Below are 21,774 nucleotides of genomic sequence, written 5' to 3' on the forward strand. Positions count from 1 at the left end.
TGTTTCTTCAGAGCCTTGTTACAGCTCACTAATTCTTGCTCTCTACCCTAGCCACTGGATATTTTTAAACAGATTTTTTTTTTTTCATTTTTAAAAGTTCTGTTTGGTTTTTCTTCAAATCTACTTAGCACTTTTCAAAAGTCTTTTCTTGCTTGCTAGTTTTTATTGCCTCACAATTCATTCCAAACAATTGTTTTTATTTTATTTAAATATCTGAAATCACTTTATCAAGTAGATCATTTATTAAATAGATATTTTAAAAGATCATTTTAATATCTGAAATCCTTGGAAATTGAAATCTATCTGTTTCTTTCTATGGGCTCTCATTTACTGTGGCTTATTTCCTTGTGAGTTTGATGATCCTTGTAAACTCTTATTTGTTTAATCTTAATCTGTGGTTTCCTGGAGGCCTAAATAAAGAATGCTTTCCTCCAGCCATTTCTTCCAGGGTCCCTGGCATGGCACAGGGATCTCAAACTCAGCTTTCTTATCTTGTAAATCACTTATATCAGCTTTTATCCTCAGGGAATCTGCTTTTATGTTTGCTTGCAGCTCCCTGCTCCCCTTTCCAGTTTTAGCTGTTTGTCTTGGAGCACTCCCTAACTGCAATGCTTCTAATTTGGTTATTTTGTAGTGAGAGGACCCTGCTTAAATATTAATAGCTTTGTCTTCAGTAGGAGCTCAGTTTCCCAGAGTGCAGGTTCTCTTCTCTTTGGATTGCTGTTCTCTTGGCATTAGCTTAATTATATTCATTTTTACTACTGAGATTCCAGTATTGACTACCTCTGAGGGGATAGCTGGAGAAGGCAATGGCACCCCACTCCAGTACTCTTGCCTGGAAAATCCATGGACGGAGGAGCCTGGTAGGCTGCAGTCCATAGGGTTGTTAAGAGTTGGACACAACTGAGCAACTTCACTTTCACTCTTCACTTTCATGTATTGGAGAAGGAAATGGCAACCCACTCCAGTGTTCTTGCCTGGAGAATCCCAGGGATGGGGGAGCTTGATGGTCTGCCTTCTATGGGGTCGCACAGAGTCGGACATGACTGAAGCGACTTAGCAGCAGCAGCAGCAGAGGGGATAGCAGGCAATAGGGTAGGGAGGGTTCTCCCTACTTGTAAACGGATTAGTGGTGTAGAAACAGTCAAGCCACCAACTTCCTACTGATCTTTTCAAACCTCCTAATGCTCAAGAACAAGAAAGACTCAGAACATATATTACGCTTTTTCTTAGCCACTTGGGGATCAGAGGGTCCTAGGAAGCTCTGTCAGGGATTATATTGATCTTCTTGGTGTTTACAGAGCTCTCTAGACCAAGTCTCTGTAATATCCCTGCCCTGGGTCTTGATGCTGATTTCTATTCACTTTCCCAGTTCAAAGAGGGTAGCATTCAGCAGGACCCAAGCCCTATTTGCACATAAATACTCACAGGCTACAGGGGCTGTTTGCCTCAAAGAAGGAGATGATTTTCAATTAGTAGTAGAGAGAAGGAAACTGCTAAGGTCACATCTTCTCACATTCTTCATAACAAATGCTTTAGAAGACAAATGGCTTTCTTATTTTAAGAAAATTATTTAGAAAAAATAGATTTTTATATGTACATCTTTGGTCTCGAAGTAAGGAAGTAACTGGTAGTAATGTTTCTGTACTTTTCTGTACTTTTTTTTTTTAATTTCCTACTATTGCCCATGTTCAGTTACTGCTCTCATTTTTCAAAATAAAGATGTTTGAATATATACTCAGGTAGAGCAAAGTATACTAAATATTTTATTAACTTGATATCCCATGAGCATCAATTGCCAACAGTATAGAAAAAGGATTAATATAAAACAGTACAAAAGCGTTACAAACAGTACTTGAAGTAACAGGTTTCCCTAGTTGCATTTAGAATTTTTGTGGTCTTTGTTTTAAAATTGTCAGACTTCACCACGACCATTTAGCAGAAAATGTTTTCCAAAAAGATTTTAGAATTTATAAGATTTGGAATTATAACAATTATAATGGATTTCATGATTGAATGAAGCATGAGTTAAGAATTAAAGATGAATGAGTCTTCAGAATTAACATGATAAGGATAGAACCCATTAACATGGGATGACTATAATACAATGCTTAAATTACTGAAATCTTCTTGCCCCTAAATTAATATAATCAGAAGTCATAATATGTTTAGGCCTGAGAAAAGTCATCTGTTTATATTTTTAATACATAGCTTTATAAATGCTCTAGATTAATGATTAACTGTACTTGTAAGTAAAATACTGCTAGCATCATTCAGAATTCACTGAGTTCAAAGCTAAGGATATATATTTATATTTTTATGAACTTTCAAAATTAAAATTTTATAAATGGGAGTTTTCATTGGGCTATTAAAACATTGAGATTATCTTGCCTTAAATCACTTAAAATGAATGTAAACTATGATGGAGAAGAATATAAAGATGAGAATAAACAACAACAAAAAGACAAGCCCAGTTTCACCTCACGGTGTTTGATATGATAAACAGAAACATTTACAAATAGAAAAGGCTTATAACCCTGGTTGCCTATATCCATATTGGCTGTCATTCAGCAGAATAATACATTACTTAAGGATACTGTCATATCATGGTTGCAGTTTTGCAAATAAGAAGTGGCTATGTAAAGTATACTACAGTATCATGTATTGGGAAGTCATAAATACAGTTCAGCAATTCTTGAGGGCAGTGTCCCGGCTCTGACAAAAAAAGCTTAAATTTCCAACATCCTTATTTTTCACCTACTCTCAGATAAAACAGACAGTATATTGCTGCTGCTGCTGCTGCTAAGTTGCTTCAGTCGTGTCCGACTCTGTGCTACCCCAGAGATGGCAGTCCACCAGGCTCCTTTGTCCCTGGGATTCTCCAGGCAAGAACACTGGAGTGGGTTGCCATTTCTTTCTCCAATGCATGAAAGGAAAAGGGAAAGTGAAGTCATTCAGTCATGTCCGACTCTTAGGGACCCCACGGACTGCAGCCTACCAGGCTCCTCTGTCCATGGGATTTTCCAGGCAAGAGTACTGGAGTGGGTTGCCGTTGCCTTCTCTGAGACAGTATATGGGACCCATACAAAAAAAATTATGGGCAGATTAAATTTGCTGCAACCAAGAACACACAGTATTCATGGGCATCTTTGAATAATGTCAAACATTTCCAACACTCATTCCTTGTGTATATGTTAAAATAATGATATTTAATATATTAATATAAAACCAATATTAATGTCAATTAATACAGATTACTCAGTAACTAACATAAAAAGTGAAAGTGAAGTTGCTCAGGCGTGTCTGACTCTTTGCGACCCCATGGACTGTAGACTACAGGCTTCTCTGGCAAAAATACTGGAGTGGGTTGCCATTTTCTTCTTCAGGAGATCTTCCCGACCCAGGGATTGAACCTGGGTCTCCCGCATTATAGGCAGATGCTTTACCATCTGAGCCACCAGGGAAGTCAAGCTAGGTCTATTTTTATCTTGTTTTTCTAACATTTTAGACTGTCTTGAAGGATTTGTTATATATCTGATAGTGTGCAGCATTTATTTTCTGATTTTTATTAAACAGATTACCTGCTTAAATATTTTATTAGGCTATAGTTCCCTATAGCAGATGTTATTATACTAAATTTATGCCTTTGTTTAATATACTTTTTGCTTATCTCTCATATAAAATCACTTACTAATTTAACTTGTATTTCTTCCTTCTTTCCATTACATGCATTAGTAGATTATCTGATCAAGTTCGTATCCTAAGTGGAATAACTGAAAAAATTCTGTAAAATGCTGGCAAATCAAATAAAAATCTTATAAAATACAATCCCAGATATTGGAAGTATAGTGCTAGATATTTTATATGTAGAAATCTAAGAAACCAATAATGTTATACTTTACCTAAGCAAACATTTTCATATATTCTCATACTTGGCTTTCTTAGAAAGTAAAATAGCACCCAGCGCAAAATTTAGGGCCTTAAATCTGAAAATTTACCTTAAATCTTAATATAGATTTCCATTTTAATCAAAGATTACAGCTTTACACTTTCATAGCAGAGACCTTGGTTCATATTTATACTTTATGATTTTGTTCCTATTTATTTTAGGCCTCTTTTAATTTTTGATTCACAAAATAAGGCACTGGATTAACCATTGATGAAGTATAAAAATAAAGAAGACTATCAAATAAGTGGTTTATAAGCAATTTTTCATGGAGAAGGCATCATTATTATTTAGGACTTTCTCCAGCACATTTTAGGAAACAAAAGCAATACCTAAATTTATTTTTCCATGTCTCATAATGGAAAGTCAATTGTAGAAATTCTGTAGTATAATAAATTGATTTAGCGAATATTTACTAAACTTGCTATATGCAAATCAGTACAGATGGATATAGAAAAGATATTTTCTCTACCTTCTAGGAATTTATACACTGATGGGAACCCATCAGTGTATAAGACATAAAAATACCATAAATATGTATCATATGTATATATATGTGTACATATATATGTATATACGAAGTGAGTAATGCTAAAAGGACAAAAAACACAAAGGAGAGGAGAAAAATTAAAACTCGGGGTATTGTTGAATGTTTCATGAAAAATTATAGTAGTTGTTCTTGGTTTTTAAAGATGGATGAGATGTCAGTAGGTAGAGGAAGGAGTAGAACGGAGATGAAGGAAGAGGAAAGGGACCTCTGAAGCTGAGAGAACAATCTGAGTAAAAGACAAGAGACAGAAAAGAGTGCTGTGTGTCTGTGAAACAGTAAAAACGGCAGAATTAGCTGACTGAGGAGGAAATTGTGAGGTTCAAGAGAGAAGATCTTGGAACATATTATGGAAGTCAGTTTTAACAAGATGCTAAAGATCACACAGAAATTTTTTTGAGCAGAATTTTGCAATTGATTTTAGAAAGTTTATCCTTGGCAGCATTCTATAGCATTAATTGTTTTGAAGAGTAATTGAGATGGAGAAACAAGCTGGCAAGTTAAGCCCTTAACTAGTGTCTATCAAAAGGTAAAGGAGCAAACATATTGAAATCTATGAAGAGATAGAATTTACAGAACGGAATAGCTGATTAAATATAGAAATAGTTCAGTTCAGCCGCTCAGTTATGTCTGACTTTTGCCACCCCATGAACTGCAGCACGCCAGGCCTCCCTGTCCATCACCAACTCCTGGAGTTTACCCAAACTCATGTTCATTGAGTCAGTGATGCCATCCAACCATCTCATCTCTGTTGTCCCCTTCTGCTCCTGCCCTCAATCTTTCCCAGCATCAGGGTCTTTTCAAATGAGTCACCTCCTCCCATCAGGTGGCCAAAGCATTGGAGTTTAAGCTTCAACATCATTCCTTCCAATGAACACACAGGACTGATCTCCTTTAGGATGGACTGAATCTCCTTGCAGTTCAAGGGACTCTGAAGAGTCTTCTCCAGCACCACAATTCAAAAGCATCAATTCTTTGGTGCTCAGCTTTCTTTATAGTCCAACCCTCACATCCATACATGACCACTGGAAAAACCATAGCTTTGACTAGGTGGACCTTTGTTGACAAACTAACATCTCTGCTTTTTAATATGCTCTCTACGTGGATCACAACTTTCCTTCCAAGGAATAAGCGTCTTTTAATTTCATGGCTTCAATCACCATCTGCAGTGATTTTTGAGCCCGAAAAAATAAAGTCTTCCACTGTTTCCCCATCTATTTGCCATGGAGTGATGGGACCAGATGCCATGATCTTAGTTTTCTGAATGTTGAGTTTTAAGCCGACTTTTTCACTCTCCTCTTTGACTTTCATCAAGAGGCTCTTTAGTTCTTCTTCGCTTTCTGCCATAAAGGTGTTGTCATCTGCATGTCTGAGGTTACTGATATTTCTCCCGGCAATCTTGATTCCAGCTTGTGTTTCTTCCAGTCCAGCGTTTCTCATGATGTACTCAGCATATAATTTAAATAAGCAGGATGACAATATACAGCCTTGACATACTGCTTTTCCTATTTGGAACTAGTCTGTTGTTCCATGTCCAGTTCTAACTGTTGCTTCCTGACCTGCATACAGGCTTCCCAAAAGGTAGGTTAGATGGTCTGGTATTCCCATCTTTTTCAGAATTTTCCACAGTTTATTGTGATCCACAGAGTCAAAGGTTTTGGCATAGTCAATAAAGCAGAAATAGATGTTTTTCTAGAATTCACTTGCTTTTTCCATGATCCAGTGGATGTTGGCAATTTGATCTCTGGTTCCTCTGCCTTTTCGAAAACCAGCTTGAACATCTGGAAGTTCACGGTTCATGCATTGCTGAAGCCTGGCTTGGAGAGTTTTAAGCATTATGTTACTAGCTTGTGAGATGAGTGCAATTGTGTGGTAGTTTGAGCATGTCTAGAGCAAAGAGAGCGAAGGAAAGAATCCTGGGAGTTCCTCATACATACTGGAAGTCATGGACTTAAGAGAATCAAAGACAGAATCTTGGGAAATTGTTACAAGTAAAATATTGGAGGCATACAGAAGGAAAGAAAGTATTAAATGACAGACTGAGAAGGAATCAAATTGAAAAGTTTTGGACCATTAGAGTTAAGAAAAAGTAGCCATGCCAAAAAAGATTAAGTAGCAAATAATGCCTCCATTTCCTAATCAGTCAGTGAAGCTGAGAACTACAGAGAGATGGAATTTGGTAACTGTGTAGTCATTGATGACTTTTTTTTTCACCTTTTCCTTTTTTTTATATAAATTTATTTATTTTTTAATTGAAGAATAATTGCTTTACAGAATTTTGTTTTTCTGTCAAACCTCAACGTGACTCAGTGATAGGTATAACATATATCCCCTCCCATTTGAACCTCCATCCCATCTCCCTCCCCATCCCACCCTTCTAGGTTGATACAGAGCCCCTATTTGAATTTCCTGAGTCATACAGCAAATTCCTGTTGGCTATCTATTTTACCTATGGTAATGTAGGTTTCTATGTAATGAATTTTGTGAAAGTCGTTTGTATTGAAGGGCAGAAACAAGACCGTCTGAACTGGATTGAAGATGAGAACATGGATACAGCAAGGTAGACTACAGTTTTGAAATCTATAATGTTGGAAGGAAAGAAGGAAATGAGAGAGTAGTTTAAGAAATTGGTGGTTTCAAGAGAAAGTTACTCTGGGAGAAAAATTTTGAAGTAGGCATAATGCTTGTTAGGGTCGAGGAGAAGGGAAAACAGAAAGAGAATCAAGGAGACAGGAATAAGGATTAATTTTGTAAAGATAAGACAGGATAAGAAAACGATGAGTAAAGGTGAATTAATTAACTTTGAGCAGTTCCATCTGATAGTTTACCTTTGATGACCATATTTTTTTTTATCGTACTTTGAGAAGTAAGGTCACCTGCGTAGAGTGAGCTGGGGGGTGTAAGGTTGAGCCTTAAGAATAACACTTGTTTGAAAGGCTATGATACTTGGTTAAGGGCAAAAACCAGGAGTTATCCAATATTCCTCCTCCTAATCTGGTCTCTATTTTCCATCAGTCATTGAGCTCTATCAGATCTTCAGTGTAAACATACCTTAAATTCATCACCTCATCCCCACTACTGATTTTCTGTTTTCAAGCCTCAAGATCTATTTCCTGATCCTGTTCTGTTACCCTTCTTCCTGGTTGCCCTCCTTCAACCTACTTCGCTCTTCCAGACTTTTTGTCACATTGCTACGAAAGTCTTCTTCGTAGGGTGCAAATATTCATATCACCCTTCTCAAAATTCCCCATTGGATTCTCATCTCCTACAGTGAAAATTCAAATTCCTCTGCATAATTTACTGTATCCTACAATCTGTTGTTCATTCTTACTAAGTCTTTACTTGCCATCTCATGCCAATAACCAGATCCCTGCTCAGTGTCCCTTGCCTCTATCTTTGTTTCGCTTTTCACTTGTCCTAGAAGAACTTGCCTATCTGGTGGTAGAATTCAACTAATTCTTCTACTCTGAAAAGAAAAAAAAAAATAGAATGTTTGAATGAAAGAAGAAGTGAATTAAAAACATTATCTTAATGTGACAAAAGGATTGCTGAGCAGCAGAGAAAACCCAAAGGAACTTAGCATGAATTTTAGCATCAACAATGACTTTGATTTAACGCTGGAATCAGAAGTGAGGAAAACACCTAGAAGGCTTGACTCAGGGTTAGATACTGGAAAGCTGAATACAGATAATCAAGTTAATGGGAGATGCAGGTATGAGAGCCTCTTTTAAAATTGCTGAGGGGAGCGGACAAGGAGCGTAATAGGAAATGCAAAGGTCTGTGACTGACAGTATGGATGCTCAAGAGATAGAGTTGTTATTGTTCAGTATCTCACTTGTGTCCGACTCTTTCACGACCCTATAGACTGCAGCCCAGCAGGCTCCTCTGTCCATAGAATTTCCCAGGAAAGCATACTGGAATAGCTTGCCATTTCCTTCTTGAAGGGATCTTCCCAACCCAGGGATCGAACCCAAGTCTCCGGCCTTTGGCACACTGGGGATGGATTCTTCACTGCTGAGCTGCTGGGGAAGCCCGATATGTGTTCTAGTCATCGAATACTGCAGCTTCCGTACCTCACTTTAATGTACTGTAACACACAAACACACAATGTCCCAGAATTTAAGAAACAAAACAAAACCAAAAAAAAGCAGGAAAAAAGCTTTCTTTAGAGAAGATGGTGATTTTGAGTGAACCAAGTCTTTTGGTGATCAAATTGGAAAATGTTATATAAACACTGTGTTGTCCGCATGCACACAGGTATCTTCATACGGGGGAAAGCAAGTATAAATGAGTTATGTGCTCTAAATGAGTAATTACTGAGTCTTATTAAACCTACGTACTTTTTAAACATATTTTACTTTTCTTAGAGCAGCTTTATGTTGACAGCAAAATTAAGAAGCAAGTACAGAGATTTCTCATATGCCTGTCCACTGCCCTCACACATACCCTACATGAGTTCTTTGCTTATGACTTCTTGTTAGAATATTCACTTTCAAAACTGTATAAAATTTTTTTTTCGTTTTTTATTTTTTTAATTTTAAAATCTTTAATTCTTACATGCGTTCCCAAACATGAACCCCCCTCCTACCTCCCTCCCCATAACATCTCTGTGGGTCATCCCCATGCACCAGCCCTAAGCATGCTGTAACCTGTGTCAGACATAGACTGGCGATTCAATTCTTACATGATAGTATACATGTTAGAATGAACTGATTTTTGAAGTATGCATGGTATATGTGGCCCTTGAATCTCTCTTTGAAATGATGCATTATGACCTCTGTGTGTATGTTTTGGGGAAATTTTAGGTAGTACATTCTCGAAATAGAATAAATTTACCTTATATAAATTACATTTTAAGAAGTCCCAGAGAACATTTTATTATGAGTACATTAGCTTTTGATGGTTCCATTTATTTGAGGAAAAAGTAGCAAGAAAATGTGCCATGCACTAGGTGCTCCAGACAGTACACAGGTGTCTATGGTATCGTCAGTGCTTCAGACTGTCTGTTGTCTACAGAGAAGAGCATCAGTATCTCCTTCTCCTCTGCCCCTGTTGCTCCTTCGTTTCTTCCCAGATTCGTCCTGTTGCTCCTCACACTCTCAGGCGTTATAATGACTCACGCACATGATAATAAACCTGAAGCACCATGAGATCCCGGAATACTTTTGGCTCATTAAAGAAAGTTTGATTGTGGTATAATTAGTAATAAAGGTATTTTATTATAGTGAGATTAACATAAGATCACTCTTTCCATCGTAACTTTTAATTAACTAAATACCTCCAGTCTCCCACTGTGAGTGAAATGTACATGTGCTGCTGCTAAGTGGATTCAGTCGTGTCCGACTCTGTGCGACCCCATAGACGGCGGCCCACCAGGCTCCCCTGTCTCTGGGATTCTCCAGGCAAGAAGACTGGAGTGGGTTGCCGTTTCCTTCTCCAATGCAGGAAAGTGAGAAGTGAAAGTGAAGTCGCTTAGTCGTGTCCGACTCTTCCTGACCCCATGGACTGCAGCCTACCAGGCTCCTCCATCCATGGGATTTTCCAGGCAAGAGGACCGGAGTGGGGTGACATTGCCTTCTCCGAAGTGTAAATGTATGAGGACATAAATGCCTGTATAAATGCATATGCCTTAGTTTTTATCACATACTGAGAGAATATATGGTTGACCTATTTTTTTTTTATTTTTTATTTTAAATTTTTTATTTTTACTTTATTTTGCTTTACAATACTGTATTGGTTTTGCCATACATTGACATGAATCCGCCACGGGTGTACATGAGTTCCCAATCCTGAACCCCCCTCCCACCTCTCACCCCATATCATCTCTCTGGATCATCCCCATGCACCAGCCCCAAGCATCCTGTATCCTGTATCGAACATAGACTGGTGATTCATTTCTTACATGATAGTATACATGTTTCAGTGCCATTCTCCCAAATCATCCCACCCTCTCCCTCTCCCATAGAGTCCAACAGTCCTTTCTAAACATCTGTGTCTCTTTTGCTGTCTTGCATACAGGGTTATCATTACCATCTTTCTAAATTCCATATATATGTGTTAGTATACTGTATTGGTGTTTTTCTTTCTGGCTTAATTCACTCTGTATAATAGGCTTATGGTTGACTTATTAATGACATATTACTTGACTATTTTTCCATGTATTCAAGAATTATCAAGGTAATATGGATGTCATAACATCATTTATTCATTTTATATTAGTTTATCCCAACGTTTAATATAATTAAACATTCTCATTATAGAAACTTTGGAAAATACAGAAAAGTATATTATAAACATAAGACGCCTCATCCATACTCAATCAGTGCCCTCATTCCCTTCTGGGTCAGTTCCATCTCTCTGCCCTAAACCCCTGGCAACAACTGATCTGATTATTTCCTTAGAGTTTTGCCTTTACTGGGAGGCCAAATAAATGGAAGCACATAGTATGTAGCCTTGATGTCTGACTTCTTTCACTTGGCGTAATGTTTTCAGGATGCATCCATGTCATTATTGGTATCAGTAGTTTATTTTGTTGCTGAAGAGCATTCCATTGTATGGATGCTCACAATTTATTTATCCAGTCACCAAGTGATGAACATTTGGATTATTTCCAGTCTGGAACTACTGGAAATAAAACTGGCATTAACACTTTCATATGTCTTCCCTGGTGACTCAGACAGTGAAAAATCTGCCTGCAATGCGAGAGACCTAGGTTCAATCCCTGGGTAGGGAAGATTCCTCAGAAAAGGCATGGCAACCCACTCCATGCCTGGAGGCGTCTCTTGCCTGGAGAATTCCTTGGACAGAGGAGCCTGGTGAGCTACAATCCATAGGGTTGCAAAGAGTCAGACACGACTGTGTGACTTTCACTCACTCACTCATAGGTCTTGATATGGAAATGAGTTTTCATTTCTCTTGGAGAAATATCTGTCAGTAAGATTGTTGGGTCATATGGTAAAATATATTTAACTCCCAAAGTGGCTGAAGCTTCAATACTTTGGCCACCTGATGTGAAGAGATGACTCGTTGGAAAAGACTGATGCTGGGAAAGATTGAAGGCAAAAGGAAAAGGGGGCGGTGAAAGATGAGATGGTTAGATAGCATCACCAACTCAATAGACATGAATTTATACAAACTTTGGGAAATAGTGGAGGATAGGGGAGCCTGAAATGCTGCAGTCCATGGGGTCACAAAGAGTTGGACACGACTTAGTGACTGAACAACAAGGTGGCTGTACCATTTTGTATTGCCATCAGCAACATATAAAAGTTATTGTTGACTTTGGATTTTCTTTTGTTTCTCTGATATGTGTGTGATGGTATATTTTTTGTCATATTTGATTTTGAGAAGACCTAAACATCTTTTTAAGACAAATAGAGCCCCTGCCTATCCATTTATAGCTATACATACCTTCAAATATTAATTTTTTCCACAAACATAATATGCATAGACATCAACTAAGAAATATTCTAAAATAAAAGACTGGGAACAGGGGATATCTAATATATTCCAATAAAATAAGAATCTAGGAATATAACTTTGTAAGAATATCTTCATGTAACTTTGGAAAAATATAATACAGCTGTATTTTTTCAGCTCCTATGAGGCCCTCTTTCGTGAAATAACATCATTAAATAAGAAATGAAATATTAATATCACAGATTAATTTTTAAATTTTATAATAAAAAAATTTAGGCTAGATAGAAATAGATCAGTTATATTCCCCAGCTTTAGCAGTTTGTGGCTCATGGCCAATCATATTTCATCTCTGCCCTGTTTTTCCCCAGCTCCACAGGTGGTTATTTTGAAGCAAATCCCAGACATCAAAGATTAAATTTTAATTGAATCTCAGAGCTCTTGACTTATCTTATTAGTATTGAACATAACTATTTTTAAATGTTTAAATTTTAAAAATTAATTTCTAGTGTTTATCTCTAAGGTTTTATCAGTCTTCTGGTTAGACCTATTTATATGTAAAGCGTAAAGTATTTGCTAGTTATGTTATTCCAAGTGTTATTCAATAAGCTGTGGGAAATCATCATACCTGAATGGGAAATAAAAACTCATTAAATGAGATTGTTTTACTTTATTAGCATATTGTGTATATTGTTTCTTTGGTAGTACTGTATAGACATTAAATTATAATAATTGCAGCTCTGCTTAATGGAAGGTGCTGCTTAAGTTAACAATATAGGTCATTTGATCTATATTTTTATTTTTAGTATTATAATTTTTAAATTACACATTGACTATAATCCTAGGAATACTTTCTTAATTCTTATTATATTACTGATCTAATTTTTCTCACTGGGAGTCTCAACTGAAGTGCATAACCAGTTTTAATTAAGAATGAAAGAAAAAGAAACTTTACATCATTAGGAATTCTGATTTTTACCACTCTAACAAAAAAGACCATAAGCAGCATGAGATTAGTCAGATGGGAGAAATTATAACCAACCATTTTAAGAGCCACCTATGACAAACTGCAATAATGGGGGAAGTAACCTTGATATATTTCAGTCCAAGTATGAGTATCCATAGTTTGTTATATTCCAGACAGTCCATTACCCAAAGATGTAGGGCCAAATTAACTTTAATGTTGCAGTCTTCGCAAGATGTTCTGTAGCTAGCAATAACATTAAGATAATGCTGTTAAAATAAGAATTTCAATTATAAGGCAGATGAGACTGTGAAAAACATGACAGCCTTAATGAGCAATAGAAGTTAGTAACATCCTTATCATAGATCGAAAGGAAACAAAATACAACCTTCAGCCTTTCGTATTGTGCCATGTCACTTGCTGTTGAAATGAGCTTTGGGTTCAAATTCAAGTCTGTTCATTCTTGCAGACTGGCCCTAAGATGATGATCACCGCGTACGTTAAGGGGATACTAATTTTAACCAAGGCATGTGTAATGAATATGACCGAAGTACAGATTTTTTGTGTGTGGTGTTTGGCATGTCCTTGTTTTTCCCTTTACAGTGATAGGGAGAGAAGGAATAGTGAAGATAGCTGGTGGGGTTAAGTAAGATCAGAGGAGAAAAAGGCCACTGTTGATAGCAATCTATTGTTTGTAGGCAGCCACTTCTGCAGTGGCTTTCCACACTAGCTTTGTGTGTCAAGCTGGTGAATGTGTACAGTCATTATTCTCCTGGTGTGGTTTAACAAAGAAATCTACCCCTAAGGCAGCTGGCAATGTGGAAGCACACTCTTGTGGGTCCTTAAGTTGCAGTGCTGTTTTATACAATTAAGGAAGGCTAAAAGCCCATCCTGCTCAAAAATCCTTCCTGCTCATCTAATCTAGAAATCATTTGCTTAGTGTTAGTGACCAGCTGTATAATTTTTGTCTCTCAGTTGCAAATTGTTAAGCTTATAGTTTCTTCTTGTTACTTTGGATTTTTCCATGCATGTGTAAATGGAGATTTTTCTTTATGTAATGAATAAACCTATATGATGCTTGATGCTTTTGGCTGTTTTTAAATCTAGAGCTCTTTTCTGCTCTGGAAAAGCCTAAAGACTATTTTGGTTTTCATTTACCCTGTATGTCACTGTTTATTCACCACTTATATAATTAATATAATCATTTCTCTCTATTTCTTTATAAATACATTTATCATAAAGCACTTTCATCTGTATCGCTTGCTCTAGAGCATGACCAATTTTGATAGTCTTTTACTACAATAGGCTGTATAATACCCATAATGTTTGTGCTGTCTACTCTCATATTTACTTAATCTATCTTCAAAGGGAGCATGGCTGATGCCTTTAAGTGAACCAATCGATTACACAACATTATGTTTAGCTTCTACAAGCAGAAATTTTGTTTTCTCCCTTAGGAGCCTTAATTCTGGAAATAGGCATTCCATCTAGATTTGGAGTGTTCATTTATTAAATGTAAATATATTTTAGCTTGCATAATACATATTTAAAAGATAGATCTATAGAGTAACAGTAAAATGTATATGGCAATTTATTAGTGTCTATGATGATTTTAAATATAATCACAATGAAACTGATTTAAATTACAGATATTACAGTAAATCATTCATGAAGAACCAGAGTTCAGATGCAGAACCGATGTTCTTAATCAATTAGTTAATATATTGTCTAAAAATCTCAAATATAATACCATACTATTGCAGCAACTTTGCTAAACACATCTTATACTTTTAACATATGAGAATATAGTGGATTTCAGCGACATTATTATAATAACTTAGTATCTGTTTCTTTTTTACTCTATGTTAGTTTCTTTCCTCATCTATCACTGGAAACAATGAACCAAGCATCTCAAAATAAGGAAAACTTATATTTTTCTTCTCATTCATTTCCTTTCTATCCTGTTAGTTGTACCTAGAAATACAGCATTGTCGTTTCCTCAGCTTCTTTTGTGTACAGCCTTTTGGTGGTGTCTGAACATATAGATTTATAGATAAATTTTAAAAATTAATAAAAATTAGTCTTCATAATCTTTTAGTGAAAAAGTATAAAAACAGTAAAAGACTTATAAACCTCAAAAATCTTAAGCAAAACTACTTTATTATTTAATATCACCTTTAAACATGTAATTAATATTCAGTCAGTTCAGTCACTCAGTTGTGTCTAACTCTTTGAGACCCACGGACTGCAGCATGCCAGGCTTCTTTGTCCATCACCAACTCCCAGAGCCTACTCAAACTCATGTCTTATCACGTCAGTGATGCCATCTAACCATCTCATCCTCTGTTGTCCCCTTCGTCTCCCGCCTTCAATCTTTCCCAGCATCAGGGACTTTTCCAATGAGTCGGTTCTTTGCATCAGGTGGCCAAAAGTGTTGAAGTTTCAGCTTCAGCATCAGTGCTTCCAATGAATATTCAGAACTGATTTCCTTCAGGATGGACTGGTTGGATCTCCTTGCAGTCCAAGGGACTCTCAAGAGTCTTCTCCAACACCACAGTTCAAAAGCATTAATACTTCGGTGCTCAGCTTTCTTTATTGTCCAACTCTCACATCCACACATGACTACTGGAAAACTATAGCTTTGACTAGACAGACCTTTGTTGGTAAAGTAATGTCTCTACTTTTTAATATGCTATCTTGGTTGGATATAGCTTTTCTTCCAACCAGTGTCTTTTAATTTCTTGCCTGCAGTCACCATGTGCAAGTGATTTTGGAGCCCCCAAAATAAAGTCTGTCACTGTTTCCATTGTTTCCCCATGTATTTGCCATGAAGTGATGGGACTGGATGCCATGATCTTCGTTTTCTGAATGTTGAGTTTTAAGCCAACTTTTCCACTCTTCTCTTTCACTTTCATCAAAAGGCTCTTTAGTTCTTCACTTTCTGCCATAAAGGTGGTGCCATCTGCATATCTGAAGTTATTGATATTTCTCCCAGCAATCTTGATTCCAACTTGTGCTTCATCCAGCCCAGTGTTTCTCATGATGTACTTTGCATATAAGTTAAATAAGAAGGGTGGCAATATGCAGCCTTGACGTACTCCTTTCCCAATTTGAAACCAGTTTGTTGTTCCATGTCCAGTTCTAACTGTTGCTTCTTGACCTACATATGGATTTCTCAGGAGGCAGATCAGGTGGTCTGGTATTCCCATCTCTTTTAAGAATTTTCCAGTTTGTTGTTCCACAGTCAAAGGCTTTGGCATAGTCTTTGGTATAGTAATTAACATGATCACACTCAAAATAATGTTTACAGCTGATCATTTGAAAATGTTATTTTGGCTCTCATACACTCCTTTTGATGAAGAATAGTTTGTTCATTTCATTGTGATCAGGTTTAGACCTTACTAACGTGTACATCTCATGGATGAATGTTGTTTTAGAATTGTAAGAGAAATAAAGAGAAATGAGCTCAAGGGCAAGAATGTAGTCTCTAAAACAAAGAGCATTAAATCTGAAGTCAGAAGACTTAATTCCAGTTCCAGTTCTACTTTCTGATTAGTGACCTTGAGAAAGTAGCTTATGCATTTCTGAGCTTCACATTCCTCATTTATAAAACCAGAGGTAAGAAGTACCTTGGTGCCTAGCACTCAGAGTCCTCATTGGATTAAATAAGGTCTGCTACATTTAGACAGCAAACACAACATTGCTAGCTAAACATAAAGTAATCTAGCAGAGATTTACTGTCCAACGTTTTCATTTATACATTTTTAATAATGATTTATTGATTATCCTTAATGTACAAGGAACACTGCTAGAGACCAGGGAAATAAAAGTAGATAATATAATACCCAACCACTTCAAATTCTAGTGGGAAAAACATTAGAATGCATAATAAATATAATACTTGCATTTCAGTCATTGGCTTTAATGTTGATTGCTGAATGTTTCCTAAGAACAAGCTATCTTTATATTAATAAGATATATTATGAAAGTTTAAAAGAAAAGATCTAAAATGAAACAGAATTTAAAAACTAGATATAGATAAAATTATATGTGGAAATTTAGTATATGAAAAAAGTGGCAAATGCATCCGTGGGGAAAATATAGGCTTCTCAGTGGCTGTGGGATAACTGAAGAGCTTTATAGAAAAAGGGAAAACAGAATCTGTTCCAAATTTAATAGAATTAAATTCAACAATGACCCCCCAAAAAAATTTTTTTATGTTTTATGGAAACAAAGAGACCAACAGTAAAAATGGGCAAGAGATATAAACAGTTCATAGGAAAAGAAATGCAAAGAGCATAGGATATAGAAAACGATATTCAAATTCATTGAGATTACTTTCATTATCAATAAGATTGTCAAAAATATGAAAGGTTAGCAATGTATTTGTAGTAGGCAGAATATTAGCCCTCAAAGTCTACATCCTAATCCCCAGAACTTTGCATGGGAAAAGGTACTTTGCAGGTGTGATTAAATTAAGTATTGTGAGACCTGGAGAGTATCCTGGATTATCCCATTAGACTTAGTGTAACCACTAAGTCTGTGATCATAATCCATGATCATAGTCTATGATCATAAGTCTATGATCATGACCACTCAGTCTTTACCAGTGAAGAGGAGGCAGGAGAGTCAGTCCCAGGAAAAGATGTGATAATCAGGGCAGAGGTCAGAGTTCTGTGATCCTTGGCTTTGAAAACGGGAGGGGCCCACAAACAAAGAAATGTGGGTTGCCTCTAGTAAGAGGAAACAGATTTCTCCTCTAGAGCCTCTGGAAGGAAAACAGTTGTTTGACGCATTCATCTTAGCCCAGGGAGAACGATTTTTTGACTTTTGATTTCTAGAACTATAAAGTAATGAATTTGTATTGCTTTAAACTACTAAATTTGCAGTAATTTGTCACCGTAGCAGTAGTCAAATAGTTCAGTCCGCTAAGAGAAAGGTTTTGGAAAGCAGGCACTCTCATCTCTTGTTATGAATGCAAATTGTATAACTGTTATGGAGAAAAATTTGACTATGTTTACATATACGCTTGGGGCTTCCCTGGTGGCTCAGATGGTAAAGAATGACTGCAGTGTTGAAGACCCAGGGTCAGTCCTCGATTTGGGAAGATCCACTGGAGAAGGAAATGGCAACCCACTTCAGTATTTTTACCTGGTGGCCTACAGTCCATGGGGTCGCAGAGTTGGACATGACTCATGCTTTCATTTTCTTTACATATATGCTCACTCTTAGATCCTGCAGACCATCTCTACCATGGTGAAAAATTTGAAAAGGTAGGCAGAAGGCTATTGCAGTACTACTTGTAATAGTAAAACCGGCTGACAACAGCTCAAATATCTATCAATAGTAGACTGGTTGAATGAAGAGTGGTCAAATGTTGTATCACGTAGTGATTTTCGTAAATTTCTATATTTTGCTATGCAATGATTTCAGGTAATATTGTTAAATGAAAGTGACAAGGTGTACATTGAAAGTGAAAGTCACTCAGTCTTCCCTTGGGCTCACCAGGGAAGACTGAGCAACTTCATTGACTTGACTGACACTGAAACTACAAATAAATCTACTTTTATTAATTACATTCTTAGATATAATATGTAATTTTATGTTAAATTGTATTATAGTATAAAAGCAAGAATCAATATTGTTAGGTATCAAGATTGTTTTAATTATCAAAGATTATAATTGTATAATATTGAGACGTATAGAACAAAAAACAATTATTGGAAGACAGTTACTCTAGAATATTGTGTTGGCCTCTGCCACACATCAACACGAATTGGCCACAGGTATACATATGTCCCCTCCCCCCTGAATCCCTCAACCATTTCCCGCCGCATCCCAGCAGGAGACTAGTAAAACTTCGTATTCATTTAGTTGGTTATATATTCAACAGACACTTACTGAGCACCTACTCTGTGTTAAACTTTGTTATCAGCACTGTGATTCAGCGGTTATTAAAACATTCAAAACTCTTGCCCTCACACCACTTACATTCTAGTGAAGATAAAAATGGCAGACAATAAGTAAAAGATAAAAACTGAAAGTCAACCGTTAAATCAGCGCTATTGACCATGACAAGAACAAACACATTTCTATCACCAAGACACTCGTAGTCTGCATAGATGGAAAGAGAAATTCCATAACCAAGTGCTATGTAGTGTGATATATCCTACCTACTTTTTAAGAAGCCTTCATAGAGCTTGCATTATAGTAGGCACTTAATAGATAGTACTAAATGAATGTTTCCTTTATCTGTAAACAGACAAAAAGTATATTAATATTAATGTTGCAGTTATTTTGTACTTAGTCATACTATCCAACTTCTGAAATATTTATGTCTAGGATGATTACCCTAAGTAGGTAGAGCTTACTGAAGACAGACAAACTTAAATACTATTTGACATGGCATTAGATAAGGAAGCATTTTTCTGAAAAGATGCATCCATTACAACTTATCTAGTTATCAAAGAGCACATCTACATTTTATAACCTCAAAATCATTTCAATCATAGATTTTATAACCTTAAAAATAACGTTAATCATAAATTTTAAGTATATTAATAACATTTAATTATGTAAGTGATATGTGTGAATAAGTATTCCACCACATGTACCATTTAGATATATAACTCAAGATTTTACTGTAAGAAGAAAAAATTCAATTTGTTTTTCTCCTCTAGAGACTTTTTTAACTACATAGTAGCATTACTTTATTAATGATAATAAAACGAAAAAAATAAGAGACTGAACTAAGAATTATCAAAAACTAGAGTAAAATTACCAATGTTTCTAAAAGTTACTTTGCTTTTTACTTATCCCACTATAATTACATACATTTGAAAAGCAATAATACATATATAAGCAAGATATATTATTTATTTCCCCGTCATGGATCACAGCCTTGTCATGGTGAAGGGGCTTGCATAACTCAATGAAGCTATGGGCCATGCCATGCAAGGTCACTCAAGACGGACAGGTCATAATGAAGAGTTCTGACAAAATGTAGTCCACTGGAGGAGAAAATGGCAAACCACTCCAGTATTCTTGCCTGGAGAACCCAAAGAACAATATTAAAAGACAAAAAGGTATGAAACCAGAAGATGAGCCCCACAGGTTGGTAGGTGTCCAGTATGTTACTGGGGAAGAGCAATAGGTAATTACTAATAGCTCTGGAAAGAATAAAGTGGCTGGGCCATAGCAGAAATGACACTAGTTGTGGATGTGTCTGGTGTCTGTGGAAGTGGATGTGTCCAATGCTGCAAAGAACAATATTGTATAGGAACCTGGAATATTAGCTTCACAAATCAAGGTAAATTGAATGTTGTCAAGCAGGAGAGGAGAAGATTGAAGATTGACAACTTAGAAATTAGTGAACTAAAATGGGCCAGAATGGGCAAATTTAACTTAGATGACCGTTATATTGTGCCTGATGAACTATGGATGGAGATTCATGACATTGTACAGGAGACAGGGTTCAAGACCACTCCCATGGAAAAGAAATGCAAAAAGGCAAAATGGCTGTCTCGGGGGGCCTTACAAATAGCTGTGAAAAGAAGAGAAGTGAAAAGCAAAGGAGAAAAGGAAAGATACAAGCATCTAAATGCAGAGTTCCAAAGAATAGCAAGGAGAGATAAGAAAGCCTTCCTCAGCGGTCCATGGAAAGAAATAGAGGAAAAGAACAGAATGGGAAAGACTAGAGATCACCAAGAAAATTAGATATACCAAGGGAACATTTCATGCAAAGATGGGCTCGATAAAGGACAGAAATGGTATGGACCTAACAGAAGCAGAAGATATTAAGAAGAGGTGGCAAGAATACATAGAAGAACTGTACAAAAAAGAGCGTCATCACCAAGATAATCATGATGGTGTGATCACTCACCTAGAACCAGACATCCTAGAATGTGAAGTCAAGTGGGCCTCAGAAAGCATCATTACAAACAAAGCTAGTGGAGGTGATGGAATTCCAGTTGAGCTATTTCAAATCCTGAAAGATGATGCTGTGAAAGTGCTGCACTCAATATGCCAGCAAAGTTGGAAAATTCAGCAGTGGCCACAGGACTGGAAAAGGTCAGTTTTCATTCCAATCCCAAAGAAAGGCAATGCCAAAGAATGCTCAAACTACCGCACAATTGCACTCATCTCACACGCTAGTAAAGTAATGCTCAAAATTCTCCAGGTCAGGCTTCAGCAATACGTGAACTGGGAACTTCTAGCTGTTCAAGCTGGTTTTTGAAAAGGCAGAGGAACCAGAGATCAAATTGCCAACATCCACTGGATCATGGAAAAAGCAAGAGAGTTCCAGAAAAACATCTCTTTCTGTTTTATTGACTATGCCAAAGCCTTTGACTGTGTGGATCACAGTAAACTGTGGAAAACTCTGAAAGAGATGGGAATACAGACCACCTGACCTGCCTCTAGAAACCTATATGCAGGTCAGGAAGCAACAGTTAGAACTGGACATGGAACAACAGACTGGTTCCAAATAGGAAAAGGAGTACGTCAAGGCTGTATATTGTCACCCTGCTTATTTAAATTATATGCAGAGTACATCATGAGAAACGATGGGCTGGAAGAAGCACAAGCTGGAATCAAGATTGCCGGGAGAAATATCAATGACCTCAGATATGCAGATGACACCACTCTTAAGGCAGAAAGTGAAGAGGAACTAAAAAGCCTCTTGATTGAAAGTAAAAGAGGAGAGCGAAAAAGTTGGCTTAAAGCTCAACATTCAGAAAACGAAGATCATGGCATCTAGTCCCATCACTTCATGGGAAATAATAGATGGGGAAACAGTGGAAACAGTGTCAGACTTTATTTTTCTGGGCTCCAAAATCACTGCAGATGGTGATTGCAGCCATGAAATTAAAAGACGCTTACTCCTTGGAAGGAAAGTTATGA

General features: G+C 36.7%; 1 protein-coding gene and 1 non-coding gene across 2 annotated transcripts in view; one reads left to right on the forward strand and one right to left on the reverse strand.

The window, feature by feature from the left end:
• Positions 1-21,774, forward strand: part of ATRNL1 (attractin like 1) — an 802,972-nt gene that overhangs the window by 532,894 nt on the left and 248,304 nt on the right. The gene's annotated exons all lie outside the window — the stretch shown is intronic.
• TRNAY-AUA (transfer RNA tyrosine (anticodon AUA)) lies at positions 3,393-3,464 on the reverse strand. The gene has a single exon. It is a non-coding gene; the product is annotated as a tRNA-Tyr (tRNA).

The sequence above is a fragment of the Ovis aries genome, chromosome 22 (assembly GCF_016772045.2).
Source record: "Ovis aries strain OAR_USU_Benz2616 breed Rambouillet chromosome 22, ARS-UI_Ramb_v3.0, whole genome shotgun sequence".
Lineage (NCBI taxonomy): Eukaryota > Metazoa > Chordata > Mammalia > Artiodactyla > Bovidae > Ovis > Ovis aries.